Here is a 10,152-nt window from a genome sequence, read left to right on the forward strand (position 1 = left end):
GCATCTGTATTTTTAAAAAGGCTTTTTATGGGTTGGGGTTGTGGCTCAGTGGTAGAAGGCTTGCCTAGCATATGTGAGGCACTGGGTTTGATTCTCAGCACCACATATAAACACATGAATGAAATAAAGGTCTATCAACATCTAAAAATATTTTTTTAAAAAAGTTTTTTAAATGTGACTCCAATGAGTAGCTAAGGTTGAGAACCATTGATTTAAAAACTGTTTACACTCTTTTAAGTATTAGGTTTTCATCTTTTGACATGATTGTAACTCAAGACTCAGATCTCTGGTGAATTCTGAAATACAACCATTCCATAATGTTAATGAAAACCCTTATCATGAGAGTTAGTGATATTTTCATGTATTTGTGTCTTGCTTCCTCATGTGCACACATGGAGGGCAAGGTCCAGTCTCATACCAGTTTGTATACTCTACAGTGCTCAGTAGAATGTTTACTGGTGAACTAATTTAACATTTATCTAGAATGTCCCCAAAAGCTGTATGCCAAGGGGCTTGGGGCAGGGGAACTTAGTGGGAAAGCATTCACTTACCATGTGTGAGGTCTTGGGTTCAATCTGCAATAGCAGTAGCAACAACCACAACAAAAAGCTGTATACCAAATATACCAATCAATTTAGATAACTAAGCACTATGGGAAATACAGAGCAAGTGAACAAAAAGAAGAGTGAAATGGGAGAACCAGCAACTCAAGAAGTTGTGCTCTCCTTTGCCAATTTTTCCTCCCTTTTGAAGAGACACTTGGCAAAAAGACCCCCACCCTTGGGATTACATCTTCTGCCAGTTCCTTCTGCTAGACAGAGTTTCATGCTTCTAGCTTTCTTTTTCCTTCTTCTGAGAGCCAATCAAAGCAAAAACATGCCAGAGAAACAAATTCAAAGGGACTCATAGAGGTATGTATTCAGGAGAAAGATATTAAGTTTCTAACCAAGTCAGATAAAATGCAATCCCAAAGCTTACCACTGGAACCTTCAGGAGCAAAGCTGTTCACCACCTACAGGTCTTCACATGAGGAATTCTTTGAAGAAACCCCTTCCCATATTCCAAAGTATCTTATGGCCTAGAACAGAACTGATCAAAATCCCAAGTGGCATGATGACTGAGGGCTCCCTCTAAGTGGAGAACTTCCTATTTTGAGGAAACTGATCGATTAATAGAGCTTCAGTATTAATGACAATAAGGGTATTGCTATGGTTTGGGATATGGTTTGTTCCCCAAAGGTTTATGTGCTGGAATTGTGGTCCCCAATGTATCAATACTGAAAGGTGGAGGGACATTTAAGAGGTGGGACTTAGTGAGAAATGATTAGGTCATGAGTGCCTTCATGAAGGGATAAATGTTGGGTCTCATAGAGTGGAGTCGATCTTACAGGAGTAAATTAGTTCCCACAAAAGCAGGTTATAAATGAATCTGGCCCTTGCCTATCTTTTTGCTTCTCTCTTACTATGTGATTTCTTTTGCATAGAGCCAATACCATCTGCCATGTTGTGATGTAGCCAGAAGGCCCCTGCAAGAGGCCAAACAGATAGGGCTGCCTGATCTTGGACTTTCACTCCCCAAAAATGCAATCCAAGGCAAACCTCTTTTCTTTATAAATTACTCAGTCTCAAGTATTTTGTTATAGCAACACAACATGGCCCAAGATAGGTATATAGTTTATTCTTCCAAAATAAATACCATTTGCATTTTAATAGTTGCTTTCAATACTGTCCAACCAGAGGAGTGACTAGAGTAGAAAGATTCAGACACGTGGGGCAGTTTGGAGAATACATGAAATATTTTGTGGAGAGGGGTTAGGATTCCTCAAACTATACCATGTAATGTTGGGTTTACACAGGCTGATGTCATACTTAGAATGAAACTGAAGACGCACCCAGATCTATTTGGGGGGAATTTTGCATATAAATGACCTACCTCTTAGCTCCAATCATAGTGTCCATCAAACTCTTCACTTCCAACTATCCTGGACCATTAGTGGGCTAGAACATCATGTATCTTCCTTTACCCTAGTCCCTATCTAAAAATGCCCATCCTCATCTCCCCTGTTCCCAGATATTATCCAAATGTCTTTTTAAAAGTTTTTTATTTTGTTTTTGTTTTTTAGTTGTAGATGAACACAATGCCTTTATTTTATATATTTATTTTTATGTGGTGCTAAGGATCGAACCCAGGGTCTCACACATTCTAGACGAGTGCTCTACCACTGAGCCACTACCCCAGCCCTCCAAAAGTCTTAACAAGGCCAAATTCTTGCCCTTCTGTTACACAGAAGATCTAAAATTTTATAGACCTTTATCAATTTCCTGCTCTGAATTTCACAGCTTTTATTGTCTGTTTTGTCCATTAACTTTAAAAATATATTCAGAACACTGTAGACTGTTGAAAAAAATTATGCTTCAACAGAAAACATGCATTGGCAAGGAGGTCAGCAAATCTTTTTTTTTTTTTTGGTGGTACTGGGGATAGAACCCAGGGACACTTAATCACTGAGCCACATCCCCAGCTCTTTTTTATTTTTTATTATTTTTATTTATTTTATTATAAGTTGCTTAGGGCCTCACTAAATTGTTGAGGCTGGCTTTGCACTTGTGATCCTCCTGCCTTAGCCTCCCAGCCACTGGGACAACAGCAAACTTTTTAATAAAAGGACAAGATAGTAAATATTTTAGGCTTCGAGGGCCAAAGGTCTCTGTTGCAATTACTTGACTCTAGTAGCCAAACAGCTATGAAAGCAGCCCTGCACAATATGTAAATTAGCAGGCATCACTGTATTTACATAAAACTTAATTTTCAAAAAAGAGCCATAGCGTTAAATTTGGCTCAGGAGGTTTAGATTGCTGACCCTGTGGTCCAGCAGATACTCCTCTAACTTACCGAATTCTGATTCTAAGGAAACTATTTTACAAATCTTTAAATTGTAGATAACAGCAATGTAAAATAATTCTTATTTATAGACATGCGAGTTCTGTCTGGTAGAAGTTTAATTAACTTCCCTCTCTCACTGTGGAAGAAGCCAGTTTAGCCTCCATTTGCACATTCATTTCAATATATCATTATAACATCTGTCTGGTTCCCTCATTATGAATTGAATGAAATACTTAATGTGTATTCATTTTTATATCAGCATGAGAGTCAAAATTTTACCATTTTTTGAAAATTATCTTCAATAGGCCAGATACTACTCTGGAATGGGAATAGAAGTAGGGTACCAAAATGAAAGGGAATAGTTTCTGTGTTATTAATTCTCTTTGAGCCCCATCAGACTAGTAACTTCCTTAAGGGAAGAAACACCTGTGTCCCACTCAATGTGGCATTGTTAGTTAATTGTTTATTGAGTTAATTTTCTTCATATAGAACTTTTTTTCCCCCTTTTCTGCTCTAAGTCAAACAGTTGCTATGCTGTGCTGAAAGGTAAAAAACTTCATGTTAGAATGCAGTTAGCAAAGCTAACCCACTCTTGGGAGCTCAGAAAAATAGTTCTTCCAATCAAGGGCTTAACATTACTGGAACATGAATAGCTCTGGTCTTGGAGGAATGAATTTCACATTCCTGCCAGTTCCAATGTAAAAAATTAAACCTTGTGGTTTTATCTATTTTTTAGGTCTTCCAGAAAGAACAAAAGGCTGACTTAACCTTCCTTTCATCTTTGCCAACAAAAATTCTTTATGCTTGTGTAGTGTATTACTATATTATTTGAGATGTTTTAAATGCCTGGAAAATGTTTAACCTCATAACCACCTTGGCATCAGTATGGGCATCATTTAGCCCCATTTTGAAGACAAACTGAGGCATGTGGCACACAAGATTTTCCCACGGCATCAGGGAGGAGTACCAGAAATGTAAGCAGAACTCTTAAGTCCCAGTCCGGTCCTCTAAACTCAGGTCAGCAGATACTTTAACCCTTCACATATTTTACAGCCATGGGACAAAACTAATCTTGTTGTCCACTGACACAGAGATACATGACATAAAAAATCCTCATAAATCCCAAATTTTCATAAAATTCTTGGGAATTGATATGAATTTTTATATGAATTAGTGTTCTGATTATCAGTACTTTTTAAAATAACTTCCCCTTTCTCTGAAAATATCCCCTCCCCAAACAGCTCCAATAATAATGGTGTTCTGGCTAAAAATGAGGGTCTAAGCTGAGTTTTAATTTGCTTTCAATACGTTAAATACAAGTTATTATGTCCACACAAAGTCATACATCTGAATGTTCATGTCAGCATTATTCATAATAGCTAAAATGTTAAAACAATACACATCTCCACAAGCTGATGCACAGATAGAGAAAACGTGATACACTTGTACAATGGGACACAATTCAGCAATAAAAAGGAATGAAATACTGATATATTCTACAACATGGATGAAACTCAGAAACACACCAAGTAAAAACAGCTGGACACAAAGGATTACATGCTGCATGATTTTATTTATATGAAATGTTCAGAAAATCTTAAGACAGAAAGTAGATTGCTGGTGGCCTAAGGTTGGATGTGAAATTGGGAACTGATAGCAGCTAACAGGTACTAGTTTTGTTGGGGGTGGGAGATGGAAATATTCTAAAATTGGCTTATGACGGTAGTTATAGAACTCTAAATATATTAACAATCATTGAATTATATGCTTACTATAGATGAATTTTATGGTATGTGAACTATAACTCAATGAACTTTTTAATAAATGAGTAAATAAAGAGCTTCATAATGACTTTCTCACATATACCCCTCCCCTTGACTGTTTCACAAGAATACTAGTAAGACACAAATTGCAATTGCAAAGACACCAGGAATCATTTTATATCATTTTAAGTTTGACTTTCTGGACAATAATATAGGTGTCATGGGATTCAAAGCTTCAATATCATGATCTGAGGGTAATTTCACCACAGGTGTGCAGCTTAACAGGGTGTTAATTGGGAAGCCCATGAACACCTCCTCCACAGGCAGCCCAGAAAGCTGTGCCAACATTCGCTGGTGAATAGAATAATTCAAGAGCCAAACCCAGGATCAAAAATAAAAAGAAATTTAACTTGTTTTTATACTGCAGCCATTACCACACAAAATGACTTAAAGCCCATTTTAATTGGAGCTGAAGGCTTCTTGACTTCGCCACTAATCAGAACCACTTCAGGTTTGGGAAATATTTTTGTACTGTGGAAGGAAAATAAAAGAGCCAAATTAAAGACTGAGATTTTCTAATAGAAGTAACTTCCCCACATTCAGCAGGTTGGTTAATTTAGTATGAGTAAGAAAAGGTCTTGCTGATTCCCTGGGGGATCAGACATTCAAGGTTTCTACAGAAACAGAAGCATGGGTATAATGTAGTTTCCTTCTCTGAAAATGTCCATTGTTTCTCCCATATTCCCAGTCTCCAGCTGCAAGGGTGGGGATTGTGATCTACTCTTTGGGAAGGTAGCTAAGACTCTGTGGAGCCAGACAACAGGGTTTTAAGTCCTGTATCTTAAATTTGACCTGGATATCCATTCCCTTCTTCTTCCAGGAAGATTGCAGGAAATAAGCAATCCATTACTCTTTAGGGACAAAGCCACTGTCTGGACAATAAGATGACATTGAAAAGCCTCAATGCCTTTCCCTAGGTAAAAGAGTCTTTTAATTTTATAGAAAAGTGGTTTGGAATAAAAAGCTTTTGAGTGCTTTTATTAACTAAAGATAGTTTTCCAAGAGCCCTGGTCTCATCCAAAAAGTAATGGATAGCAATCTTGCTCTTTTCAAACTCTCTTAATATGTAAGTGTATCATATGCCTAAGAAAAACAGAAGTTTTAATTCCTATACCAACAATATGTGTAGTAAAAATGAAATCTAAAACAAAACACAAAACTAAGAAGGCATCGCTAGACTTCAAAAAGTACCAAACTTGCCTTATGGGAAAGGCAGTGTTTTCCCACAAACATTTCCAATTGCTGTATCCTGACATTACATTTCATAAAGGCACTAAGTCCCAAATCTCTACAACCAACCAACTTCTGAAAACACAGTGAAATTGTCCTGTCTTTGGCTTATGTAGAGTACAATTTGATGTATTGAACTATGCTAAAAACAGTCTCTTAGCATTTGCCATGAGTGATTTGAACCAAATCATTTAATGAAATCCACGTGTACACACATGACACAAATCTTACTTTAGGCACAAAAAAACAAAATACAGTGTTTTCTAATGTGAAGACTGCAGTAAACTCTTTGGTATTCAACTTGTTCTGCCTTACCTTAGAACTACTTTGGATGGAAGATATGTAATTCAGGCCTAGCTTATTGAAGAAACAGCACAAATTTAGCATATTTCTTCCAGTGTGTTTCATAGGAGAAAGTTAAACATATTTCCTCTGTACAGGACTTCTCAGAACCTTTAAAATGAGCATGTTCATTGTGAATTTCTAAGAGTTAATTATAAAATGCAGCATGTTCTTCATTAACCACCACCCCATTTCCTGTAGAAAATCTCATGCCATAATATTTTAAGGACCATATCTTAAGAAATACAGTGGAATGAGTGCAAGACTTGGGCTCCCCGTTGGTCCATAACCAACTGGCATTACAAAGATAAGACACTTGACTTTTCTTGTGCCACTATTCTATCCTTTCCAAAAGCTGGACTCCTTTCTATGAACCTCCAGGCATTAGTAAAGAGTTAAATGGCAGACATACAAAACTGTTTTGAAAAGTTAAAAGTGTTACACAAATATGAAGTATCATTTGAATATTCATTACCCCATACTGCTAATGTGCACCCCAATTATTCCTTCTTAAAGTCTTTAAATGTTTTTATTACTGAATTATAGCTATACATAATAGTGGGGTTCATTTTGACAAAAACCATACATGCATGTAATATAATTTGCTCCATTTCAATCCCAGTACTTTTTCTTTCCCTCCCGTCCTTCCTCCCTATTCCCTTTTCTGTACTTTATTGGTCTTCCTTCTGTTTATAGTTTTATCGATACAAAATGAGACCAAGTAATATGATTTAAATTAAAACTCCAATGTTATTATTTTTATTGGTTCTTCTTAGTTATGCATGCAGAAGAACCCATTTTAATAAAATTATATAAGAATGGGGCTGGGGATATAGCTCAGTTGGTAGAGTGCCTGCCTCACATGCACAAGGCCCTGGGTTCAATCCCCAGCACCACAGAAAAAAATTATACAAGAATGGAATATTTAATTAGGACCCCAATCTTGTGGGTGGGACAATGGTGGGATTCACTTAGGTATTTTCATATGTGTACATAGGAAAATTTTGTTAGATTTATTCTACTATTTCCTATCCTTATCCCCTTCCTTTCATTCCCCTTCATCTAATTCACTGAACTTCTCTTCTTTTACTCCCTCCCACTCTTTATTGTGGTTTAGTTTCCACATATTAGAGAAAACATTTGACCTTTGGATCCATCCATTTACTGGTAAATGTCATAAAGTCATTCTTCTTTATGGTTCAGTAATATTCCATTGTGTAGCTGTGCCACAATTTCTTTATCTGTTCATTGGTTTAAGAGCACCTAGGTTGGCTCCTAGCTATTGTGAATTGTGCTGCTATAAACATTTATGTGTCTGTGTCACTGTAGTATGCTGATTTTAAATCCTTTGGATATATGCTGAGGAGTGGAATAACTGGGTCAAATGGTGGTCCCATTTCTAATTTTTTGAGGAAGTTCCATACTGCTAAGTATGTTTATAGGAATTTAAAAAATTCAAAAAGAAAGTCCTAAAAGACTAAAGCTCATCTATTGGTTCAGTGTGAAACACCTGGATATTCTGACATTGCTTTTACTGACACATTAGGTAAATACATATTTTAAAAACATGGAGACATGGATTACTGACCTAGATTGAGATCTCTTTGTCCATTGGTGTCAATACTTTGTTTCAAGAACTTTAAAACAAAAAGTCAGAGGTTTTCAAGATGGCAGACTAGAGGGTGGCTGCATTTCATGTTGCTCCAGGACTCAGGATTCAAAAGAGGAGATATTGAGAGACTTGGGACCAACTCAAAGCAGCCGGGTGAGTCTCTCCCCATTGGGGAGGTGTCCTGGATGGGGCGATAGTCCCGGAACGCAGGGAACTTTGTGAAGTAGAGCTGCCCAGCGAGACACCCCTCCCCCCGGTGGAGCAGTGAACTCGGACAACTGGGAGCATCGTAGAGGAGGCCGCTCAGCACAGCGCTGGAACTCGGAGCAACCACTGGGGTCCGGGCGGCGACCCAGAGGAGGGGCTGCAAGGAAAGCTGTTTGGACTCAGAGTGACCACTCCTGAACACCAGGGCCTGCCCAGAGTAGGAGGAGGAGGAGGAGGAGCGCAACCGCTTGGACTCGGAGAAACTGCACCAGAGCTATAGGCGGTTGCCAGAGGAGGAGCTGTGCAGTGAGCTGTTTGGACTCAGAGCGACCACCCCTGAATGCCGGGGCCTGCCCGGAGGAGGAGGAGGAGGAGGAGTGCGGCGGATCGCTTGGACTCGCAGTGACTGCGTTGCAACCCCAGGCGGCTGCTCAGAGGAGGAGGCAAGTGGTGAGTTGTTTGGACTCAAAGCGACCGCTCCTCAACACCGGGGGTTGCCTGGAGGAGGAGCGCGGTGGGTCGCTTGGTCTCGAGTGGCCACAACAGAGCTCCAGGCAGCTGCTTGGATGAGGCATGCAGCGGATCACGTGGACTCAGAGCAACTCAGTGACTGCTCCTGTACACCCGGGGGGCTACCTGGAGGAGAAGGAGGAATGGGTCACTTGGACTTGGAGTGACTGCCCAGGGCTACGGGTGGTTGGCGGGAGGAGGAGGCACGCAGTGAGTTGCATGGACTCCTAGTGACCGCACCGGAACACCGGGTGGCTGACTGGAGGAAGAGGCGTGCGGCGGGTCTCTGGGACTCAGAGCGATTGTACTGGGCTCCAGGTGGCTGCTCAGAGGAGGGGCCACATAGCGAGGTGATTAGGTGCAGAGCAGGGTCCCAGGACCTAGGAGGCTTCTTGGTGGAAGAGCCGCACAGAGACACGCTAAGGGGCGGAGCGAAGGTTCCAGGACTGCAGGCAGCTTCTTTGAGGAGAGGCAGCCTAAGGAGACTCGTCTGCGAAGGGTGAGGCTCCCAGGCCCAGGAGGTAGGTCTGGGCCCCTGGGAACGTTGCAGAGGAAGGCAGCCCAGCCCAGGGGGTAGCTATAGATTGAGGGGAACCTCTAGGAGGGGAACTGATCAGTGAGACCTCCCCACCAGGTGAGTCTTCCCTGCCAGGTGAGGTTTTCCCACAGGATGGTAAAAACAAAGACACAGGCCCAAACAGGCCTTGCCTCAGCCCGCAGCCTAGTTACCCTTTGGGTGACCATTGGTCAACAAGTGGAGGCACCTCTGCCCACTAGCAGGGAATATACCCCACCTGAAGGCCACCACCCCCAGAGAGGCAGCTTCCTTGTGGAGCACTGCACTATCAACTTCCTCCAAGACTTCAGCTTACTGAAGGCTAAGAGGGGATATATAGAAATCTTCAGGGACATTGTAAGTCAATAGAGGAAATCTGCAATATCTCACCAGTCCACTGATCCCTGAACAATATGAGAAAACAAGGGAAGAAAATGCCCCAAACAAATCTAGATGTTACATCAATAAAACCCAATGACAGCATGGCAGAAGAAATGACAGAAAAGGAGTTCAGAATGTACATAATTAAAATGATCAGGGAAGCAAACGATGAGATGAAAGAGCAAATGCAGGCACTGAATGATGAGATGAAAGAGCAAATGCAGGCAATGAATGATCACACCAATCAACAGTTGAAAGAGCAAATATAGGAAGCAAAAGATGATATCAATAAAGAGTTAGAGATATTGAAAAAAAACCAAACACAAATCCTTGAAATGAAGGAAACAATAAACCAAATAAAAAACTGAATGCAAAGCATCACCAAAAGACTAGACCACTTGGAACACAGAACCTCAGACAATGAAGACAAAATATTTAATCTTGAAAATAAAGTTCCCCAAACAGAGAAGATGGTAAGAAATCATGAACAGAATCTCCAAGAACTATGGGACATCATGAAAAGACCAAATTTAAGAAATATTGGGATTGAGGAAGGCACAGAGATACAAACCAAAGGAATGAACAACCTATTCAATGAAATAATATCA

The sequence above is a fragment of the Sciurus vulgaris genome (assembly GCF_902686455.1).
Source record: "Sciurus vulgaris genome assembly, chromosome: X".
In the NCBI taxonomy this organism is placed as follows: Eukaryota; Metazoa; Chordata; class Mammalia; order Rodentia; family Sciuridae; genus Sciurus; species Sciurus vulgaris.